We start from the raw sequence: 25,281 nt of genomic DNA on the forward strand, positions 1-25,281 counted from the left end.
GTCAAAAACATTGTATTCAATGTCATCTGTATGCAGAAAAACAAACATATGTAGAGACTCTGCATCCGTAACCTTAGTTCTAACCCCACGTATTATATCTGCAACAGGACGTGTTCATACTACACGTCGTACACTGATGCCTGTGTTCACTTGGGTCTACCCTCCCTCCAGACACGTCGTCTCCAACTGGTCACGAACTTTGCGATGACTCTCAGCCAATTCGAACAATTTCGTAACTTTCTGCCACTCACCAGAGGTCACGTTAGTAGGCGCCTAACTAGGTCGTCGCACAAATTGAACGATCCTCGTTGCAATACAAACCGCTATCGCAACAGTGCCGTACCAATTATTGTCCGCTTACTTAATGCGTATATCGCTGTGATCTTTGTATATTGTCTTGAAGAATTAATGGTTTTTAATGTATTTCGTATTCAATTGTGAATTGACGTGAGCTATTTTCAATGTAAATGCCACAGCAACAATTCAGTCGTTTGACTGCTACTGTTGTGCATTTTTGTATCCTCTGAAATAAACCATTCATATATTCTAAAGGACTAGAGCACAACATCTGTCCTTTCCAAAGTCAAACATGTCACCGTCAAGGTTACGAGTTATTCAGAATGATACTGTTAGAGACTGCGTCCACAATCTTAATCTTAACTCCGCCTAGTGTAAGCAGGACATTCTTGGAGCACGTGACCTAACCAAACTAAAGGCGACCAAGGTCAAACACGTCACAGTCAAGGTTATCAAAATTATATACTTAAAATGCAGCAACTTTATATCTGAACCCATTTACTTCACTGGCAGGACGTAACTTAGAGTTCTGATTCAATGCACAGAAACGGTGGACGCCGACGGTGGCTGAGGTCAAACAGATTTGCGTCAAGGTTACTGGTAGCAAATAAAACACAAGTATTTAATTTTCAAATCAGCATACTATCTGCACCTCATAGATATCAAAAGTTTTCCGAAAAGCGGATCCAAGAATCAGTTTACCTAATAAGTATGCAAAGTGGTAAGAGTTGGAGGGTGTAAACGATAGTAACAGTTTCCGTAAAAGTAACCTGGTTGATAAAATTCATGTCATGATCTTGGAACAGTTCCCAGATGTCCTGAAAAGCTTTTCGACTTATGTGCTGATTACAGGATTTTGCAGCGCCCCATGCTGTTCTGGCAACTCCCACCTGTAAATTGTCGTGACTGAAAACTCCCACTTCGATGATCATCAGGCTTTGATTCTGGAAAAGTGCCCAAATGTTGAACAAAGTTTTGTTAGATTGATGCATTTATATATATGTGTGTGTGTGTGTGTGTGTGTACTCTCGCCGAGTTGGCCTGAAAAGCCCTACCTAATATTTGGCAAGAATCTGCTTTTGATTTATTGCTCTGTGATATCTTGGGAAACTTCCAAATTTCAAGTGCAAGCAAAGTTTTCTGTTAACCCGGTTGATTGAAGCCGTTCATAAATCTGATGATGCATGTTGCTCGGCAAATGAAAAAGACCTTTTTCAAATGAAAAAAGACCTGGACTGGCAATTTACCCAGCTTGGCGATCTTATAAAAATGCCCATCTCTACACAAAGAATCCCTCTACATACTATTAGATTGATTAAAGGCTTCCATATCTGAATATGGTGCCCAGAAATCTGCCTACCAGCCATCAGAAAAGGACATCTAAATCTTCTGTTATGGTGTCTCGTGGTAATGGAAAATGCCCATACTTCTAAGAAGGAGGTTTCAGGTTGATAAATTGTCGGCTTTATCAAACCACGTGGGGTTGTGTTACCTCCTCATGTAGCTGCCAAATAAATGATAACAAATTCCCGAGTTCTCCACGATATAGTAATTTTGGACGAGATCCCAGGTTTCTAACGCAGCTTTCCTCTAAGCTTATAACAGTAGGAGTTCCGCAAAGCCTCAAGGTGGTCTATCACCACCTGCTTACCGACTATCATGGCATGAGAAATGGAGTGGCGAACTTGGAAGAAAGTTTCCTGTCGAACAGATTGATTGTAAGCTAAGCTAGATTCTGGGAGCTCCCAAACACTATGTACAACATCAGGTTTCTAAGCTTGGTGCTTCATAGTGTATTTCAATAAAGTTTTCTCATCCAGGTACTTGAATGTGAATTTGAGAAAGTGACGAATCCTGAATAACGCATTAACATGATTCAGCGATCTATAAAAAAATCCAAACAACTATTCTCACAAATAAACCAGCAATAAGAAACGGACATCTAAATCTTCTGTTATGGTGTCTCGCGGTATTGGAAAATGCCTATATTTCTAAGAGGGAGGTTTCAGGTTAATAAATTGTCGGCTTTATTAAACCACGTGTGGTCGTGTCACCTCTTCCTGTAGCTGCAAAACAGATGATAGCAAATCCCCGAGTTCTCAATGGCAAAGTGATTGATAAATGTTCTCACAAATGTACCAGCCATAAGAAACGGACATCTTAATCTTCTGTTATGGTGTCTCGTGGTATTGTAAAATGCCCATATTTCTAAGAGGGAGGTTTCAGGTTGATAAATTGTCGCCTATATTAAACCACGTGTGACCGTATCACCTCCTCTACTGTAGCTGTAAAACAGATGATAGCAAATCCTTCAGTTCTCAATGGTATGGTGATTTTGGACGAGATCCCAGGTTTCTAACGCAGCTTTCCTCTGAGCTCATAATAATAGGAGTTCCGCAAAGCCTCACGGTGGTCTATCACCACCTGCTTATATTACCGACTATCGTGGCATGAGAAATGGGATGGTGAACTTGGAAGAAAGTCTCCTGCTGAACAGATTGATTGTAAGCTAAGCTAGTTTTCGGGGAGTTTCCAACTATCACATTATTTTCTAGGCTTGGTGCTGCACAGTGTAATGTGCTGTTGTAATTTCAATACAGTTCGAAGTTTCTAGGTCTGGTGTCTTGTGATTTTGAAAAAGTGACGAATTTCGAATGACGTTTTTATATGATTTATCGATCTTTGAAGAACGGCATATTTCAAATCTTTAAGTTGCAAACAGGCATCAAAATAGATTCCTTACATATTTTATCATAATTATATGACACTATATGTTACACTGGGAGCTCCTGTGCTACAGCCACCACGATTGAAAACTCTAGTCAATACCTCATCAACGGTGTAGTGGTTTTAGAAAAGTGTCCCCTTTTTTAACGAACTTTTCTCCAAGAATATTGATTGCAAGCGTCCGTGAGCTAGCTCATTCCTGACCTCTACAAAGATCGTTAATAACCTCTCTTTACTTTTAAAGGGCAGTCAAGGTCTACGGAGTATCCTTATGTAAACCTTTTAAGAGAAAATTAACTCGGAGCGTCTATGACCATGCTGTTTGGAGATGTGCAAATCCCTTGGGACGAATCCGTGGATTAAGACTATCAAGAGCCATATGACTAAGCGGTCTTTGAAGATCTATTTTGATTAAAATAGATTCATAACATATTTTCATATGACCATATGACCGTGTGCCGAAACCACAAGGAGTGAAAACTCTAGTCGCTACCTCAAAGCTGTAGAGGTTTGTTGAAAAGTGCTCACTTTTTTAATCAAGTTTTCTCCAAGAATATTGATTACAAGCGTCCTTGGGCTAGCTTATTCCAGACCTCTATAAAGATCGTTAAAAGCCTTGTCTTGACTTTTAAAAGACTATCAATGGCAACAGAGCATCCTCATTTAAGTCTATTTCAAGCGAATCATCTCGGAGCGTCCATGGCCGTGTTGTTGGGAGATTTATTAAGACAGTCGAGGGCCATATGATGAGGTCTTTGCAAAGTTGAAAATCTTAGAGCTTAAAAAAAAAACTTTCTAATAAGAAATAGATTCATAACATGTTTTCACATGATCATATATGCTACACCTCAACGGTGTATTTGTTTGTGAAAAGTACCCACATTTTTAACGATGTTTTCTCCAAGAATATTGATTGCAAGCGTCCTTGAGCTAGCTTATTCTTGACCTCTACAAAGATCGTTAATAACCTATCCTGACTTTTAAAAGACAATCAATGGTCACAGAGCATTCTCGTGAAAACCTTTTAGAAGTAAATTAACTCGGAAAGTCCATATTAAGTAGCCTTCTTTGCAGGCCTCCCTGTATTACTGGGGAACACGAACTGCTGGGAACCCCTAGTCATGCCGCCTATGGGGGTTCCCGAGGAATGCGGTTTCCCCAGCAAAAGTAGCCTGGAATCAACCCTTGTTAGCTTTGCCCCGCTCCCCAAGATCTGGCGGATCTTGGATCATGGAGAGCGGACCAAAGCTAACAAGGCTTGATTCCGGGCTACAGCAAAAGACCCTGGCCCCGATAAGCTAGAAAACGTGAATCAGCGCTCCCCAAAAAAATTATCACCGGCGTCGGTGCATGTTGCAGGCAGATGTGAAAAGCACGCTGGACGACTTATCGTCCGTATTTTAATGACAATCGAGGGCCATATGACTTAGTGGTTATAATAATCTTAGAACTTCAAATGAATACTTTTTGATCCAAATAAATTCATGTTTTTATATGACCATATATGCTACATCGGGCACGCTTTGCAATCACTACAAGTATATTGATTACACAATGCCTACTTTTAAAGTAAATTGACTTAAACGTGTTGTTCAGAATTGTGGAAAACTGAACATCCTTTCAATTGACTCAAGCGGACAAAAACCTTCTCATGCAGACCTGTTTTCCCGCACAAGCCCTTAAGCTGGCAGGTATTCTCATCCGTAGGAAATGATCACTTCTCGCAATCTCCTCACGTGCCCTGACAGAGATAGAATCTGCTCAATAAGGGATGACTGATGGTAATGGCGCGAGGAAATAGAGTCCGGGAACATGTTCCACCAGACCGGACTCCCTCCCCACCGCTGGAGTAATTATGAGGCTGGTTCCGGTAATTTAACAGGCGGGTAAAACGCACCCACCGGACCCATGCACGAGAATATCATTGTCGACATCTGCAATTAAACACCGCAGCACAATTCCAGGTCCCGACGCGAAGTATTCCCAAACGACGCCAAACGCATGTAATGACCCTATCTCACTGGAGCCACTGCGTCCTAAACTTGATATGTGTTAGCGTTGAATCTATAAAAGAGAACATCATGCTAAATGTACCATTATGAACAAAATACACAAAGCGTAAAAATGCTACTTTTTTATCGAGGAAATTCGTTGAGTGCCTTGTCAAATCGCCTGATCGCAATCAGTTCGCCAACGTGCCGCTGGTCCATTGGTTGTTACAAGGTCAAAAACTAATTATTTCTTTTCAGCAGAGGTAACCGACTAGCCGGTTAAATGAGAATTGACTGCACTTTGTATTGGTAAAAGGCCGAACTAGTTTATTTTGACGGCAGGTGGTTATTATCACTGAGGTCTTTTATTTTCTTCTTTACACCACAGTACAATTATTAGCACAGTATATCAATATCAGCATGGAGTATTCCCTGGACGCGTCTTGCAAATCAGCAATTAACTTTTGATTAAAGATTACTGATAAGGCAGGTAATGCATGTTCAAAGAAATGTTTCTAATGGCAAGTTATGCAACAATGATTCAGAATCGACATCAGCAATGCAAAAAACAAAGGCTATTCCCTTTTCAATACGATATAACTCTGAGCGCTACCAGTACGCCACACCCTACTGGGCGCAAGGTTGCTGGCCTAATCGGCTGCAGCGAAGGACGAAGTTACTATACGCTAATGCCCTGCCTTTGTAACGCCCTTGAACAGTTGCCCTGAATCGTTTCTTTCTCATCAGTAGGCATTTGTCACCCGTGTTGCTCTCTCTAATGATGTACATCCCAGTCCAACGGGCTCCAGGAATACCCGCCCTCTAGCTCTCTCTACGGCAACTATACATTTTTACGCACTTTAGCCTATTTTGCTGTGCAAAGGATTTTCTGCAGCTGAAAGGTTGTGCCACGATCAAATTGAGAAGGCGAAGAAGACAGAGAGGTGAATCGTGTGAGTCCCATCTTTTCTGCATAATGCAGGTGTTGGATCACCAGAACTGAATGATGGAAATTCTTCAGCAAATATCCTTTAACCAAGCATCAGCTATCTCTGAGAAACACACTGCCGTAATGATATACATTATTTCTTTACCAAAGCCTTGTGAACTCTCAGCGTGCCATCTAACCTTAAACGATACACGTGGAAGATTGATTCTGACAGTAACTAGTCGACGAGGTGACCCCCTACTGAGCTGTAATTTCAGACTCTTTGCACTTGGAATCACTTTCCAATATCGTCCTGGATTGAACTTCATATCTGAAAGAACAGAAGCGTTTGAGATTAAAGGATTGTTCATGGAGGGGGCTTATTTCACTCTTATTATGTGTAATTGACACCGCTGGTTTTACTCAGTGGTGGTCTATCATTACCACGTGCACTCGGGGAAATTTCAATGCTCCGGAAAGTTTAACCACTCTTTAACTTCTGTCCAGCTCTCGTGCTCAACTTTCCACAAAGTCAGTATCGAACGAGCAGAAAAGATTGCGTCTGCCTTCCAGAATACAACACTGTAAACGTACTAGGTAGACACAAAGACAAAGATGTTTATGGGCATTTGCCGAAAGTTGCATCATCAGTGACCGTCTTTTCAAAGATAATGGCAAATCATATCCGAATTGCCAGACAACGGCAAGCCTTCACCTGTATGGTCTTAAACGACGCATCATTTGCTATTCAAGACGCTTATCAGGATTGCCATCAACCCTTGATGAGTAGAATCTGCTTAAAGTTTTAGTAAACTTCAGGTGATGATGATGGTGGTGGCGGTCATGATAAAACCAATGATAATGATGACAATGAGGATGATGATGATGATGTACAGTAACAATGATAAAAGAAAATCAAAACGACAATATGAGAAATAAGTGTGGAGAGTCAAAAGGATAATGATGCCGTTGACGTCAATGATGTTTCGAAAGGCGAGAATGACAAGATAACTCCAGAGTCGTAACGCATATCCTAAACACCATGTACGACAGTGACAAATAGTTGACCAGTCGGACCAGATACCACAGACTCCTGGATAAACATCCACAAGATGGCGCTGACAGGTCCAACCAGAATAATCAGAGTTTATGCTACAATCGACTGCGAAGTAGAGCAAAGTATAAAATTGTGCCAGTCTTGCCATATCTTTTCTTTGCGAGACTGGTGTTGAATGGCCGGAACGAAATGATTGGAATTCTCTATCAAACATCCGAACCGAGCTTTAGCTATCACCGGAACACACGCACCGGTGATGATATTCAGGATTTTTTTACCAAAGCCTTGTGAACTTTGAGCGTGGCATCTGACCTTAAAGGATGCACGTGGACAATTGATTTTGACATTAACTAGTCGACAAGGTGGCGCCTACAGAGTTGTAACTTTGGACCAGGTACCACAAATTACAGGAGGAACATCCACAAGGCGGCGCTGACAGGACCGGCCAAAATAACCTGAGCTTTTACCACAATCGACTTCGTAGATCGAGAGGTAAAATCGTGTCAATCACATTTTTCAGTGCGAGACTGGTGTTGAATTACCGGTATGAAATGAAAGGCTATCTCCGGAAGACCCACGTCGGTAATGATATACCATTATTACAGGATTTTCTTACCAAGGCCTTGTGTGTAATTTCAGGCTCGTTTTACTCGGAAGCACTTTTCAATGCCGTCATGAACTGAAATTCATATCTGAAAGACTAGAAGCGTTTGGAGTTACAGGATTGAACACGAATGGATATTTGATTCTATGTAATTTTATGCCGCTGGCTTTACTCGGTGGAGGAGTATCATTACCTCTCGGGGAATTTTCAACGGTGTTAAGAGTTTCACAACTCTTTAACCTCTGACTCGCCCTGATGCTCAACTTTACAGAAGTCGGGATCCAAGTCCAAACAAGAATTTCTTTTTTCTTCTACCTTCCAAAATATAATTCTGTGAGCGCATGTAGATACTAAGACAACGAAATTTATGGCTTTTTGCCAAAAGTTGCATTATCAATGGCCGTCTTTTGAAACATAATACCAGACCACAGATTGCAAGACAATGGTAAGCCTTCACTTCTATGGGCTAAGAGTATAGATGTATCCTTTGTCATTCCTGACCATATACATGATTCACCTAACAAAGCCTTCAGTTGTACACTTTTAGCCTGGCATCAGAACGTTAACGGAGCACATGCACAATCGATTCTAGCAGTAAAGGTGAATGTCTACAGAGTTGCTATTTCAAACTCGTTTCACTAGGAGTCAATTTTCAATGTTGTCCTGGATTGAACCTCATGTCTGAAAGACTAGAAGCGTTTAGAATCAGACGATTGTACGCGAAAGGGATCCTTTTTCCTTTTTATTCCCTGTAATTTAATCATGTAGGTGTGGCTGAGCACTGGTCTATCACTAACACTCGTTCCAAAACTGCTTAGCTTCTGACTGGCCCTACATATTTAGTACGATCAATTTGACAGCAATTGTCTTTTGTTTCACTATGCTTTTTGACAGACAAGAACGACGTGGCACTGCACTTCAGTTGTTCATAACTTATTTTAACAGTGACAGGAATCGTAGACGATAGTGAGCTTTTATAGGCTTATATAGTCTTTGCCACTCAACACGATAATCCTCAGTGCCATCAATACTTGATAAATGGAATACCCTTAAAAAAATACTTTTGACCAAGGACATTTTGAAATGTCCTTCTATTGATTAGGAGATTAACTCTGATATGATGATGACGATGACAAAGCTATCCCAGTGTCGTAACGCATATTTCTGTCATAATTTTACAACAAAACGATAGATAATAGACTAGCCGTATCAAAACCTACCGGAAGAACGCCCGCAGGATGACCCTGATAAACCCAACCGGAATAAACAACGTCGCGTTATCGTTATCTTTACAGACACCCTGCCAATCCATTATCGCGCTCAAACGTCGCCCTTGGTGAAATGACATCCAAGTAGAGCAAGGCTGTGTTTACCACTCAGATGGATAGATAGATAGATATGTTGGCGATAAAGCCAGACGATTTATGGTTCAATTAGCTAAGGCTCATCGGGATCTACTACTAGAGTTGAAGCTGGTAATAATGGGGAGGATGACAATACAGCCCAAGTATCTTGACAACAGAATGACACAGCCTTGGCAAACCCAACAATAAACAACGTCGTATTAGCGTTATCTTTACAAGAATAGATAGTCACATGGGCTATAAAGTCATAAATAGTTATGGTTCAATTAGCAAAGGCTCAGTGGGATCTGCTTTTAAATTTGTTGCTTGTGATGATAAGGAGGATGACACGACAGCCCAAGCAACTTGACACCATTTACAACAGAATATAACGGCCTTGGCAAACCCAACAATAAACAACGTCGTATTAGCGTTATCTTCACCAACACCCTGTCAATTCCTTACGGTACTCAAACGCCTCCCATGGTGAAATGACATCGTAGTAGAGGAATACTCTGTTCACCACGAGGATAGATAGCCAGATGGACTATTAAGTCACAAATATTTATGGTTCAATTAGCAAAGTCTCAGTTGGATCTGCTTCTAAAGTTGTTGTTGTGATGATGAGAAGGGTGACACGACAGCCCAAGTATCTCGACATCATTTGCAATAGAATGACAGATAGTAGTCCAGTCGAACCAGTTGTATCACAAACTGAAGGAGGATCATCTACAACATTGCCCTGGCAAACCGGGATGAACAACGTCGTAATAGCGTTATCTCTACAAACACCCTTCCAATTCATTATGGTACTCAAACGCCTCTCGTGGTGAAAGGACTCTGTTCACCACAAGGATAGATAGCCAGGTGAGCTATAAAGTCATAAATGTTTATGGTTCAATTAGCAAAGGCTCAACGGGGTCTACTCCTAAAGTTGTTACTGGTAACAATGACGAGTATGACAAGACAGCTCCAGTATCTAGACAACATTTATAACAGAATGGCAGATAGTGAACCGGTTGTATCACAAACTACAGGAAGAAGAACATCTACAACATTGCCCTGGCAAACCGGGATAAACAACATCGTATTAGCGTTATCTTTACAAACACCCTTCCAATTCATTACGATATTCAAGCGCCTCTCGTGGTGAAAGGACATCGTAATAGAGGTAGACTCTGTTCGCCAGATGGGCTATTAAGTCACAAATGTTTATGGTTCAATTAGCAAAGGCTCAGTGGGATCTGCTTCTAAAGTTGTTGTTGTGATGATGAGAAGGGTGACACGACAGCCCAAGTATCTCGACATCATTTGCAATAGAATGACAGATAGTAGTCCAGTCGAACCAGTTATATCACAAACTAAAGGAGGATGATCTACAACATTGCCCTGGCAAACCGGGATGAACAACGTCGTAATAGCGTTATCTCTACAAACACCCTTCCAATTCATTATGGTACTCAAAGTATCGTAGTAGAGGTAGACTCTGTTCACCACAAGGATAGATAGCCAGGTGGGCTATAAAGTCATAAAGATTAATGGTTCAATTAGAAAAGGCTCAACGGGATCTACTCCTTAAGTTGTTACTGGTATTAATGAAGAGTATGACAATACAGCTCCAGTATCTAGACAACATTTACAACTGAATAACAGATAGTGAACGAGTCGAATCAGTTGTCTAAAAAAAGGGGGGAACATCGACAACATGACCCTAGTAAACCTGGAAAAATAACGTCGTATTAGTGTTATCTTAACAGACACCCTGTCAATTCCTTACGATACTCAAGTGCCCTCCATGGTGAGATGACATTGAAGTAAAGCAATGCTGTGTTCACCACAAGAATAGATAGTCATATCGGCGATAAAGCCATGACAATTTATAGTTCAATTAGCTCAGGCTCTGCCGGATAGGCCGGTTAGCTTCGATTTTTATTGACTTTGAGAATCAGTGGAGGATCCTAACAGTTGCTTCAGGACGTAAGTTGATAGTCTTGGTGCTGTATTTGCTTCAGATGATTGCATTTCAATGGTTTTCGGATTTGCGGGACGCAGGAGCCAGATGGCCTACAGGAAGTAGTTCTGGGAAAGATAAGATCATAAAATGCATCATTTAATAACTATCGGATCTACATAAGAGAGCGGAACTTTGAAGGGTGAGTATTTGCTCACCAGATGCAGTGGACAAAGCGGACGAAAAAAGTTATCGCAGAAAGTTCTTCATAGAAAGATAAGATCATAAGATGCATCATTTGATAACTATCGGTTCACTAGAACAGAGCGGAACTATGAACGCTGAGTGTTCTCGCCAATAAAAAAACACAGTGGAATAAGAGGAGGAGTGAATGATTTCTGTTATACTTCCTTGTGTTCACGATAGGACTTAGATTATAATGCTTTTACACCATTGACTTTTTGAAGACGCTTTAACATAACTTCACGACTAAATTAGCACATGAAAACTATCTCTTTTCAATCAAGAAGAAAAGGACCCATAGAATCGTCCGAAAATCTTATAAAAAAGCAACTTTGAAACTGATTTCAGGTAAGTTTTAAAAGCCTCGACAATACGCTTTGAACTTGTGCTGCAGATTTGGGCTTGAACGTTTCCTTTAATCTCAAGCATCCCAACATAAAAGGCAGCCTGAAATTGCGCGTCTCGCAGATACCCGGTTACTTCTCAAGAGGTGAAGCAACGAAAGCAATTACCGCCATCAAGCGGACGGAGGAAATTGTTCCCGGAGGCGCGTTCGATTTGAGGATCAAATGTTTGAGGAGATGTAACAATCTACTAGCTTTGTAACAACCGTACAAAGTCATTCCATGGTATCAAGGTCACGGCAAAAAGTTACAAGGTGACCATACAGGGTGCCAACCTCTGTTCCTAAGCCAGTGGGCCACAAACGATTGGGCAATAAGTACATTGGGGGCTAGTGTTCAGACTTCCTTACATTTTCCTAAACACTGAGCGCTAAGCTGAGAAAGCAGTTTGTATCTGAGAAAGTCTTTGGTATATCTCGGCCGCGGGGGATCGAACTCATGAGCTACCGAATGTAAGACGAACACTCTTATCACCTAGGCCTTTGCACCACTACAAGCATAGTCATTACAGCAAATGGAAAAGAAATACTGTAGTTTCACTTTCTCCACAAATAGCAATCTGCGTAATACGGCGTACGGTGTGAAACGACCAGGTAAACGACACTTCTTCTATCGAAACGAGTAGTAGCTGTGTGTGTTCGGTGAAATAGGAGTAACCAATCTAAAATAGCAGTATAGAATAGATTGGATGTATTCCTCAAGCTAACCGACAACTGTCACACTACAGTCGTCCCTCGGTAAGATATCTGGAGCCATATAGTTCCCGTTTAGAACTTTTATTCAGCCTAGTACCACGACCGGCTTTTTCAAGTGTACAGATTAAATGACACCAGTACATGAGGTTCTCACTTATAAACCTTTCCAATCTGAAATAGCAGTTTACCAGACTTGGGAGCCTAGCAGAAGGAACGTTGGTTGGCCTGTTGCAAAAGAAGCACAAAATACTACTTATGCGTCATCTTTTAACTGTTATCACATACAAACACATGGTATACAATCTATGCTCATCGCACTTAACAACGATTTATGACTATTTCACTCCCAGCAATTTTGTCAAGAATGATGTTCAATACATGTCTTTGGGATGTACTAAGGCATATGATAAGCGAAAACGTCTGTGAAGTCGCTACACGGGCTGTAGTCGGTTCTTGGAAAGCTTCAAAGATTATTATTATTACGACTCCATTTGGCAATAATTCTGACAAATGAAATATATTCCACGCAGCCGTTATTGCATAACACGCCAACAGGCAACAACCTGTTTCACGTCGAGAACGTTACCTTGATGAAAATGCTCTTCAAAACGACGTTTATTTGGACAAGTTACGCCATGTCGATTGCTAACAAAAACGCGTTAGCAGTCGAAGAGCTGTTACAGTAGTTCCTTCAGGCAAAATATTCAAATATTGTGATAAACAGTTTAATTTGTTTTGATCAATCAGAGAAGTAACTTTATTCCACGAAGTACATTAGGAAAACATGGATGGGAAATAATAGAACTCCCTCCTCGCGGTTCTCAATTACGGAAGAAGGCGTATAACAAGGCCTTTACGAAGACGTATGCAACCTGGGGACACATTTTAGTGATTGAAGACCTTAGGAGATACCAGGACATCACCTCTGGATAATGAACAAATCATGAACGTGAAAAACGTCCCACTGCGGGAAGAATGAATCTAATGCCCTTGACCTGGGTGGGGCAGCTAGTCCTCAGCACACCCGTGTCCGTACACTAATCAATGAAGGTCAGTAGATGTCTAGAAATACGACGGAACGGAACGAATGTTGGTGAGGTTCAGAACTGATGGAATAAAGATTCATTGTCCTCTTAGTTGACTCAAGGCAGCTCAACGCCTCCACAAAAGTACAGATGATCAATAAATTGTTAACAACACTTACATAATAATTTTCAATCATGGAACCATCAAAAACACTATCTTAGGTTCGACTCCTGGCGGAAACATCAAACAAGAAATCGCAAGGTTCATACATCCCATAGGTAGCCACCCTATCAACGCACTCCTCTACTCCAGACATGCCGACTCCGAATCAATAAACTGAGATGGTGACGTATTGACGAAAACTCTTTAAGACCGCGGCATGTCCTCTTTCTGGGCAGCATGCCACAGTCTTAAAGAGTCTTCTGTCTACATCCATTAAACTGTAATGTTTGGTTTACTCACACCGAGAAGGACCCCTACTCTTTGCAGTAAGTGTCGTTAGTTCATTAACCTCTCTCGACGTGTGGCTCTCTTCCAACACAAGACCTATTTGATTGACGTCACAAAGTGAAGCTAGGTAATCGCTGAGTGAAGTGAGGAAAAAGCTGGAAAGTGCCTGTAACAAGGGCCCAGCATCGGGGCATGTCTGGAGTTTAAAGCCAGATACTCTTAATTCTCGGGGAAACACTCTAAACTATTGCGCCCCCGTCCCTTCTCCGCGTTCAGTCTCGCTTTTGCGGAAGATTACGCCTCCGCAAGACACTTCAAAGTAGAAAAGGGATAGGAACGTAAAGGAATCGACGTAGTAGGTCAGATCTAGATTAAATTCTAACATATTGCAGCGACCAAAGTTGAGTAGGCAGGGTCACTGACTTCCAAGACTTTCACCACCGACCAACAATTCCGTCTACTAATTTCCTGGCAATGGCAGAAGATGCGCGAGGTAAGGCCTAGGAGGACGCGATTAAGGAAAGCGCAGGTTCCAGAGATGGCAAAAGTACTTTGATAGCCAGATGACTACCAGCGGCCTTCACTTCAATTTCCGAGATGTATACGATTTCAAACATAGAAGAAACTGCCAGTCCCGGCCCCAAGATAGTGCAGTTACCGAACGGGTTTTTTGGGTCACTGACTTTTTCTGAAGCTTGGGCAATCATATTTCACGAACACCCTCTGTATCTCTACATCTAGCTTTTGACAATTTTGTTCAATTCGTGGTGCACTCTATCAAAACAGACTCACGTCTAGTATCTAGACGGATCATTTTCACCTACGTCAGGCGAGACTGATGGGAACTTGACGTCAGACCCACGATGCAAAGGTACAGGCTTGAGAAATGGAAAAAGTTTCTTGCCAGACGATTGCCAGAGGCCTTCAGTTCAATTTCCATGGCACAACAACGTATCCGATTTCAAACATAGAAATTGACTGTCAGTCACTGACTTCTGAAGCTTAGCTAATCATATTTCAGCAGTGCCTGGATATTTTTAGATCTAACTTTTGTTCAATTCGTGGTGCACTCATTCAGAGGAGACCCGATAAAGTTTATATCACGTCTAGACGGATCATGTGCATCTCGATAGGTAAGAGCCAATGAAACATGACGTCAGACACGGAAAATCCGCCCAACTAATTTCCTGTATGGCACCAGGTAAGATATGAAAGAAGACCAAGGAGTACACCATCAACGACAACACAGGTTTGACAAATGAAAAGTTTTTGAAAAAGTTAACCTAAGTTAATTATGATAGCCAGACGACTGCCAGCGGCATACGTTTCAATTTCCGTGGCCCACCGCGATGTATGTGATTTCAGAGGAAAAAAGACTGTCAGTACCTACAGCTACCCAAAGGTTTCAAACTCTACGAAGTTGGTGAGGGTCACTGACTTCTGCGTCTGAAGCTTGAACAGTCAATGCCTGGATATTTCTAGATCTAAAATTTGTCATTTTGTTCAATATCAGAGTAGAGCGAATAAAGTTGATATCCACGTTTACAAGGAGCATTTGCATGTACGTCAGACCACACCGGTTGGAACTTGACGTGAGACCCGAGATGTAAAACGGCAGGTTTGATACATGAAAACCTTTGGACAAAGTTCGTTGAACGCCAGGCCATTGCCAGAGGCCTTCATTTCAATTTACCGATTAACATAGAAATTGACTGTTAGTCACCGACCTCAGAAGCTTGGGTAATCATATTTTATCTGTGCCTTAAAATCCGGATATCCCTGGATCTCAAATTTGTCATTTTGTTCAATATATCGTGTTTTCAATCGGAGCAGAGCGGATGAAGTTCATACCCACGTCTAGACTGATCATTTTCCTCTACGTCAAACAACACCAATGGGAACATGACGTCAGACGCGACAGATCCTCCTTCGCCTGCCAAACTAATTTCCTGGCAACGGCAGCAGGTGTGGGAGAGAGGGATTATAAGAACACCATTGAAGAATCGAAACCCAAGCAATATTAGGGTCCGAAAAATTGGATTTTGAAAGTCAATTTACTTAGTCATTTCTATACATGATAAATTCAAACAACGCTAAATGATGCAAAACTATGACGCTGTTGTGATGTTAGAACTTATAATAGTATTACTGAAAATCGTGGCCGGAGTTTTGAAGGAAGTTGCGAAACAAGAGATCATCCTACGGCACGATTTTGCGTGGTTTTAGAATCCTCAAAGTAACGTTGGGTAACATAAATTCGTGGGGTACTTAAATTCGGGATTTTTCGAAAACGGGGTATTTAGGGATATGTGCTAGATGCAACATCAGTACTACCGCTAGAAATGCAAACTTGACAGGCTAACGTATTCAGAACACTGTCTGAAAAGCTTCGATAAGCATGCATTAGAAGGCGACGAGGACAAAAACTCTCCGTCTCTTATTGGAACAGTCTGAGGGCTTCGTGGGAGAATAACACTACATCGTTGTCGGCTGGTTTATAAGACAAATGTCACATCCGCTTCCTGCTAAACACAATCATTTACAAGATAACTTATTTTCTTAAAATTGCTGACCTGCAATTGGACTCTAAGTGTGATCAATCATCAAAACCCCTCTTTGTTGCTACAACCTACGGCACGTGTATTTTCCCGCCGCCATGTCATTACCCAGAATCCTGTTGTCAAGCAGACGACAAAGGTTTGTGAGGAACACTTTTTTGTCTAAATGTTGCGTGTGATTGTGGACTGAGGACGATATTTTCCTCAAAGTTTGCTCCTGACACAACAAGAAATACATGGACATAGTAGTATTATCAATGCTACGGCATCCGGCTAACTTTCCATGAATAATGTACACGTTGCCATGACGGTGGATGTCGACTTTGACGTTCTATAGCTACCGACTCAACACACGGGTTGTTCCCGTAGGCCTGATGTGTGCGGTACGGCCGTTTTTTCGTGTATTTTTTTACTTGGACACGTCTATATCCATAGCACTCTCCTCAAGCCAAGGATGGAACGAATAGCTGCTGTATAAAATGTAATTAGCGGTAAGATAGTCAAGACGAATCTTCTCTCCCGAATTAATGTTCACCCCTGTCCGACAGCACCGTCATTGTGCGTGCGGCGGACGGTAGTTTCAAGTTGAAATATTATGGTGTCAGCACGACTAGAGACAAAATTTACCATATATATGATTAGTGCAAAGATAGTACATGATACTGACAGAATAATAGAAAAAAAGGATGGTGTATTGTTCTGCTAGATTGATTTCAGTCAATCATTATCGGAAAAATCCCGAATTTATGTTACCCAACGTTATAAAGTTACTAAGTAAAAAGTTACAAATGTGCAAAACAATGTTAGTAAATGTCCTCATTTCAATTACCGTTGCAGACGGAAGTATCCGATTTGAAAAGATTGCCTCTCCTGGCTCAAAGGTTTCAAAACTCTAAGATATTGCAGAGACCAAAGTTAATTCTGGGTCACTGACGTCTGAAGAGTAATCATATCTCATCAGCGCATTGGGTATCATCAGATCTAACTTTTGCCATTTTGTCAATCTGTCAGAGCAGACCGGATGGAATTCAGATCCACGTCTAGACTGACCAGTTTCCTTTACGTTAGGTCAGACCAATCGAAACTTGACGTCATACCCAAGAAATCCATCTAATTTCCTGTATGGCAGCGGTGCCAGATACATGAGAGAGGGCCAACAGTCCGGCCCAACATTATCAAGAAAAGCGTAGGTTCAAAGTAATGGAAACTTTTGTTGTTTATCTTCAACGTTTGACATTATTTTTTCGATTTGTCAGAGCAGGCTGGATGAAATGTATGTCCCGTCGAAACTGTTCATTTCCCTCTACGTCAGGCCAGACCAATTGAACTTCACAACAGACCCGAAAATCCGCCTACCCAACTATAATCTCCTGTATTACATGTATGACAACAGCACCAGGTACATGAAAGAAGGCTAATAGTCCGACCCAACACCATTATGGAAAGCATAGGGTTGAGTAATGAAAAAGTTCCTTCAAGTTAATATCCAGACGATTGCCAGCGGCCTTCACGTCAATTACCGTTGTACACGAATGTATCCGATTTAACATAGAAAAGACTGCCACTCTTTATGCAAAGGTTTCAAACCTGTACTATATTGCAAAGAGCCAGAGACCCATGTTGGTGAGGGTCACCGACTTCTGAAGCTTGAGTAATTATATTTCATCAGCGGTTGGAGTATCTCTAGATCTAACTTTTGCCATTTTGTTCAGTCCGTTGTGCTCTCAATTGGAGCAGACCGGATGGAATTTAGATCCACGTCGAGACTGACCATTTCCCTTTGCGTCAAGTCAGACCAATCGAAACTTGACGTCATACCCGAGAAATCCGCCTACGCCTGCCTAACTAATTTCCTGTATAGCAGCGGCAGCAGGTAGATGGAAACGGTTATCAGCCCGGCCCAACACCAGGCGTAGGTTTGAGTTTGATATGGGAACTTTTTGGGTCTTTACGTACCGATAGTTAACGACGAATAACACTTTTTCAAACGACCTGATCGCAAAAAATCAGGTACCTACGAGAATGTCATTAAGAAAAGGAGTGATAGAAACTTTTGGGGAACCTTTCGGTGTATACGACTACCTGCAGTCGTTGTTTGTATGGACGGACAGTTAAAGAACCCTGACCTTTTAGTTTCACGACCGACCCTACAAACCCGCCTACACTTGCCCAGCTTATTGCCCGGCAACGACAGCGGGTAGATGACAGATAGCCAAAGAAAACATAATTAAGGAAAGCGTAGGTTTGAGTTATGGAAACTTTTGGGGAAAATTTTCTGTCTAGATGACTGCCTGCAGTCGTTGTTCCCATGTACGTACCGTTGAAGAATCCTGACCTTTCATTTTCATGACCAACCAGAGAAATCCACCTACACTTGCCCAGCTAATTGCCCGGCAAAGGCAGCGGGTACATGACAGAGGGCCAAAGAAAACATCATTAAGGAAATCGTAGGTTTGAGTAATGAAAACCTTTGGGGAAACTTTCTGTCTGGACGACTGCCTGCAGACGTTTCTATGTTTCTATGTACGAACCGATGAAGAACCCTAACGTCTCAGTTTCACGACCAACTCGAGAAATCCGCCTACACTTGTCCAGCTAATTGCCCGGCAACGGCAGCAGGTACATGGCAGAGGGCAAAGGAAAACATCATTAAGGAAATCGTAGGGTTGAGTAATGAAAGCCTTTGGGGAAACTTTCTGTCTTGACGACTGCCCGCAGTCGTTGTTTATATCATTTTATGTGTACGGACAGTTAAAGAACCCTGACCTTTCCGTTTCACGACCAACCAGAGAAATCCGCCTGCACTTGGCCAACTTCTTTCTTGCCAACGGTAGCGGGTACATGACATATAGCCAAAGAAAACATAATTAAGGAAAGCGTAGGTTTAAGTAATAGAAACTTTCGGGGAAACTTTCTGCCTAGACGACTGCATGCAGGCGTTGCTTATATGTACGTACAGTTAAAGGACCCTGCCTTTTCAGTTTCACGACCACCTCTACAAATCCGCCTACAGATTCGACTAATTTTCTTGCAAGGGAACCTGGTTCCTGCAAGAAGGCCAAGGAGAGCCCCATTAAGGTAAGCGTAGGTTTGAGTGATGGAAACTTTTAGGGAAGCTTTCTGTCTTGACGACTGCAGTATTTGTGTGTATGAATGAATGAATGAATGAATGAATGAAATGAATGAATGAATGAAAACTTTATTATCGTGTGGATTTATGTATGAACAGTTGACGTAAAATAACCTTAACCTTCCACTACCGACTCGAGAAATCCACCTACACTTGCCAAACCAATTACCCGGCAATGGCAGCAGGCACAGGGAAGACGTCATAGGAGAATGCAATTAAGAAGCTTACATTTACGTAATGGAACCTTTGGGGAAAACTTTCCGGATACTCAGACAATTACCAGGAGAAGTCGTCGGCAAATAGTTTCAAACTTTATTGCTCAACAATCGCAACGGATACCATTCATGCAAACTGCTCAACAGAGTATGGCAAGTATAGTCGTCGCGTTAGTCTATTTGTAGGGAAGAGAAGTATGATTATCAAAATATACAAGACATTACACGTTTACATTGCACGTTCGTGTTTCAGATAATACAATCTCTTTTGCGTAGAGCGCTAGATATATAATACTAGATATAGGAAAATCGAGTAAGTGCATGCCATAAGTAGATCAGAAGTCTGGGTAAGATAATGCCGGTCTTACAAATGGTTACATTCATTAAGTTGTGCCTTTCTTCGAAATAGAAGGCGCATAGGGCAAAAGACATTGGAATTCGTCTTCAACCTTTTCTTGGCACGTAGGACCAAGATATGCCATGTGCAATTGCTGGTACAGGTTTTCTCACCAGACAGGAAAGGTCGACTATCGGTCACCGTTTCGCCGTCTGGCTGAAATCGCGTTAAAACCATCTGATGACTGCAGAGCCGTTAAATAAGGAATCATTTCACACCAATATCTTCCAGCACAAGCCGTTGCGTTGATACCTCTTGTCTGCGTCTGCGGGCTCAAGAGTATGGCCGATTTGCCACCGCGACCTTTGAGAAAGTAACGGGCATTTGGGTTTGCTTGAAGCACTTTGTAGTTGGCGGATTTCTAGACAGATAGCGACATTGGGTGGGATAAGTACCGACTTAGAGGCTTCATGCCCCATTTGCAACAAAAATACCAGCGCAGGAGAAAGCAGGTCTGAGAATAGAGTGTGGCACGTGTAAACATGGCCTCCAGGAGACGTATAAGCATGTGATATACGTTAGAAGAAATCATGTTTTCAAACGCCTCTAGGATTGTTATCCTTTGAATGTTCAGAATATTGATTTTCAAATACAAAATAGAGGTGATGACAGATGGCAGCAAATACACGTCTTTTGTTCCTTTAGAAACCCAGAGAAATTGTAAAACGTCATAAGAATCGCCAATTTTCTGTCTGATATTTGGCTTATCTAAATGTCACAACCGTCGTTCTTAAATTGTAACGGATGTTACTGAATTTGCCATAACCTTACACATTTAAATAGCCCAAGAATAGTGACAGTATCTATTTGACTTGACATACCAGAGGGCCTTCACCAGCCAACCATCCAATCTTTACACTGAATTATTACGCTTTAAGCTGCTCATTCAATAGTTCTTATCAGGCGACAAGCGTCTTTTTAGGCTTACCTTTTTAGAGGGAAAGGTTAAGATTCATATTCACAAAACAAAACGTTGTTTCGTTGGAAAATGAAGAAAACAATGATGTTACCTATGGTTTGACTAATTTCTGGTAACTACACTGGTGATAGCATTTTTAACATTTTAATGAGAACGAGCTACTAACAGCTTCGTAGTTTTTGATTTAGATTTATCTTGCTTTGTTCCTAGGGACCCGGCTCAGTAGAGGCTGTAGCACCTGTTGCCGGTTCCCTTCAGATTCTGTCTGTCAAGCTGAATAGATAAAAGCCTACTGAAGATTTCCTAGGAGACGTCAATATTGCATGATCTGTGTATCTTCTTTATCAGCAACTATTTTAAGTGCGGAAGCGAGTAGTGTTTGAACAACTCATAGTGTCTTATTTCATGCCTCTCCGCACACATCTATAGATCCGTACGTACGCGGAGTATTACTTCGTAGAAACAGATAATGCAGCTCTCATGTCAATCAATATCGACGTACCGAACTCAATGAGACTGTTGCGTTCGTCTGGACGTTTTACACAAAAATCTGATGACCAGGAACTCATTTCAGTCTAGACTGACGACCTATGGTGAACCCTAAGCTGATAAAGAAACGCTTCGAAAGCATTGAGAGTTTTTATACGCAAAGACTTAACAAAGGCGGATTGTTACGCTTACGTTAATGAAGTTTCGACATCCAGGTAATAAGATACGCCAAATGATAGTTTTCATTCGGCGATTGATTTGTTACGCTTATAAGCAAATCATAAAATCCACCAAAAAGTAAAGGTAAACTCTGGTCGATTTTGAGTTGATTTAACGATATGTCCTTCAAAGAGACTTATATCTTGTATTATCTAGTAGATCAAAACATATACGATTACCTGTTATAAGATTACTTTTTGTAATGGAAGTGTGACTCGAATAACAATCTGTGCAATGTCACTGTATGCAGCACGCTGCACAGGTGTCCATCAGGTGAAGGTGTGGGAATTATTTACACGCTACCCGCGCGGGGGTGGTCGTGTTCCGTGGTGCACGTTCATGGCTGATAGAAACGCAGCTGCAAGCATTTCGTACTTCGATCCGAGAAATCAAAATAGATAAAAACGTCTTCGGACAGAAATATTGCTAAGGAGACAGATAATTTCCTCAGGCCGATGCACAGGAAAAACAGGGATCATAGATATCGGCCATCCTATTCAACCAGTCAAAACAAGTTTTGGAGACGACCCAATCTAATAACACTGCTATATCAGATTACATCCCAGATGGTATTCATTTTCTTGGTCTAGCCTTGTGCAATGAATCAATCTCGTCCCTTTATTAAACGTCTGCAGTAGTTACAATGCCTGTGTCAAGCAGTATCCGTCTATGTCATCTGAACATGGTTAGATACCATTGTAGCTGCAAATAATGCTTACTTCTCTTGAGAATGATTTAAAGGATTTAATTAACTCTAGCTGAGAAGTCTTTCATCACGGCTTAACAAACACAAATCGAGAGCTCAGCATGACAGAGAGTCTAATTTTACAGTTCTTAAGATCCTGGTTGATTCGATCGCTCGTGCACTCGACATGAAAAATGGGTGTTCAGAGGACGACATGACCCTGCCTGGCTGTACTGAATATCAACCTAGTATCGTTACCGTGATTTGTCCTATCACAGTAAAATGTACTATGTAAATATAAAGTATAACACAGTGCATTCCGTATCGCCCGAGGGCTAGGACTGAGGGTGATGCGGAATACACCGTGCTGTTTTTGATTTTTTTTTGTCATACCCACCCGAAACGACGCACATTTCAATGTGAATTGCGAATAAGTTGAAAGAATTTTGTGTCCTCGGGCCAAAAAATGGACCAACATCGATTCCAACGTCGAACATTTTGAATGAAGAAATGAATTTTCGACAGCGGCGCGACCGGCGCACGCGAAGCGCATTCGAATCATTCGATGGAACCCCGTACAATACGACTTCGAAGCCCAGGCAATACGGTAAAACATAGACTGGTCCAGTACACCCGTATCGAACGTTGTCCCGACCCAGGAACGACATAACATGTACAGCTATACATGACAAATTGGGAAGTTAGGAACATATACTGACCATTTCTGTTTGCTTTAACAGATCTGATCAGCTCCAGCTTGCTTTTACTAAAAGTTGATCGAGCAGCTTTTTGACAACCCTGCCACGTTCGAACTCGACACGTCAAGCTTCTGTAAAGCATACCTGAATCATAACTTTCATGAAAATGCATCTTTACGCAAGCTTTAGGACATGCCTAAAGATTGGCTAGTGTTAACTACAATAAGCTTATCCCAAAGCTTTTCCCAAAAGTAGCCCTTTAGCTGTTAGGAATGCTATTCCATTTCAGAGCTGGTTAACTCCTGGAACAGAAAATGATACGTGATTTGCCTCATGATCCAGTATATATTGCCCTTCATTTCCAACTATGAGGGAACCCATTACAAATGTAACTATGAGTCTCTGCCGGGTATTGCGGCATGATTGAGTTAGATGGGAAAGTGATAGGATTCCAGAGGTAGAATTACATTCGTCCAAGTTTACGGGCAAGGACGTCAGCAAAAGAAGTAAATAGGGGATTGAGTTAGAACCAAGAAGGCGGCATGATGCTTTGATGTAAACATGCTGCGGTCGTCAAAACTAATCAAAAGCTCGTAATGTTGTTATGTAAAGACACGTATCCAACCACCACAAGTCAAGGACATATAAATGGTTATAAAACTCAACAAAAATGCAATAAGTATGGTAAGTCAAACCTATTATTACCCCATAAACGTTATGTAAAGACACGTATCCAACCACCACAAGTCAAGGACATATGAATGGTTATAAAACTCAACGAAAATGCAATAAGTATGGTAAGTAAAACCGATGATTACCCCATAAACAACCTAGGTACCCAGCATGACATCGTAAAGTGCTAAAAAAAAGTGCTTTATTTTTTTTTCTAATATCATCAACGTATGTATGAACAACTAATGAGTGGGGATTTAGATTTGTGAACTGGATAATATATTTCTATCATCTGTCTGGCGACTTTCTAAATATTTTGAGATGCATTTACGCAACTTTTCAATTGCTGCATGTGTTGAATATTTATGTATATATAGGATGTAAAGTTTTATTCTATACTTCTACTTTGTGTTATGTTTACAAATTCTTGCCATACTTTGTACCATGTACAATTGTCGTGCAATAAAGTTCTTCTATGAACATCCATGGATGTCATGCTATTCTATTACATGTATATGTTATATTGGACCAAATCATACAGTCAACAATACATCAGCCAAGTACTATATTTAAGATCTGAAACCATTGCAATGTACCCGAATACGATTTGTCACTACACAGTATAGGTAGGTAGGTAGGTAGTCGACGTGCACCGTCGGGGTTATACCGCCTCTTGCGGGGTGACAAACCCTTTCGTAGATGTCTACACAGTATGCCATCCTACAAACTGTCCAACAGTTTCTGTCCGTCTTGTGAGCTGCTTAGATCAGATATAAGCAGTGGTAGCATTACGGGTTCATCACTTATTCTCTGTACAAGGAAAAGTTCATTTTAGAGAATACTCCTGGAATTCAGATGAAGACCATCGTTGTATTCAGTGAAGCGAGAAACGTCAGCCATTGCCTCCAGGATCAGATAAGTCCCGGATCGGGGAGCAGTCAAGCGACCTGTGACTATGCAAGGGTCAGAGGTCTAACGACAAGCCGCTGTTAGTGACGTGTGTAGCAAATCTGAAGTGCGCACATGCAGGGGCAAGTTAACGATGGTCTGAAAATCTTTGTGCAAGTCTTGTTATGTAACACAGCAATTCATTCAGAGAAGTTTGGTTGCTCGTCATTGCTTAACTCACGGTAAAAGCACAAGGTCCTGCCAGGAGAGATACGTTTCTTAGCAGACAAAGGCGCTGGCAAACCACCTAGACTTGAGATAAATATCTAAACAATTTTGCACTCAGCGGAAGTCGATTAATGCAGCTGCAGGACGTTTCAACTCAGTGAATGATGATAATGAAACCATCCTGCTGTTTATGTCTTTATTCTGGAGTTAGAAATGTAGTCATTTTGCATAGTTTGGTGTTGCATTTTGCTTTCTATATTCAGGCATAAAAAGATGATACTTTGGATGGTGAAAGGTCAAATCTTGCGAACTGTCCGAGAAAGATGCATATTTAGTCCCGAAGTTCTTGTATTTTCGGTTGAAGTTTCCTTCAGAGATTTTGAAGTCGTGTCTTCAGGCAGCCTCCGGTGACGTAACGGATCGTGAAGCGAGGATTTGCCGCATATTGAGATGCACTGCCGGCGACG

General features: G+C 41.5%; 1 protein-coding gene across 1 annotated transcript in view; it reads right to left on the reverse strand.

The window, feature by feature from the left end:
• Nucleotides 1-25,281, reverse strand: part of LOC136447412 (G-protein coupled receptor 54-like) — a 41,413-nt gene that overhangs the window by 5,655 nt on the left and 10,477 nt on the right. The window lies entirely within an intron of this gene.

The sequence above is a fragment of the Branchiostoma lanceolatum genome, chromosome 13 (assembly GCF_035083965.1).
Source record: "Branchiostoma lanceolatum isolate klBraLanc5 chromosome 13, klBraLanc5.hap2, whole genome shotgun sequence".
In the NCBI taxonomy this organism is placed as follows: domain Eukaryota; kingdom Metazoa; phylum Chordata; class Leptocardii; order Amphioxiformes; family Branchiostomatidae; genus Branchiostoma; species Branchiostoma lanceolatum.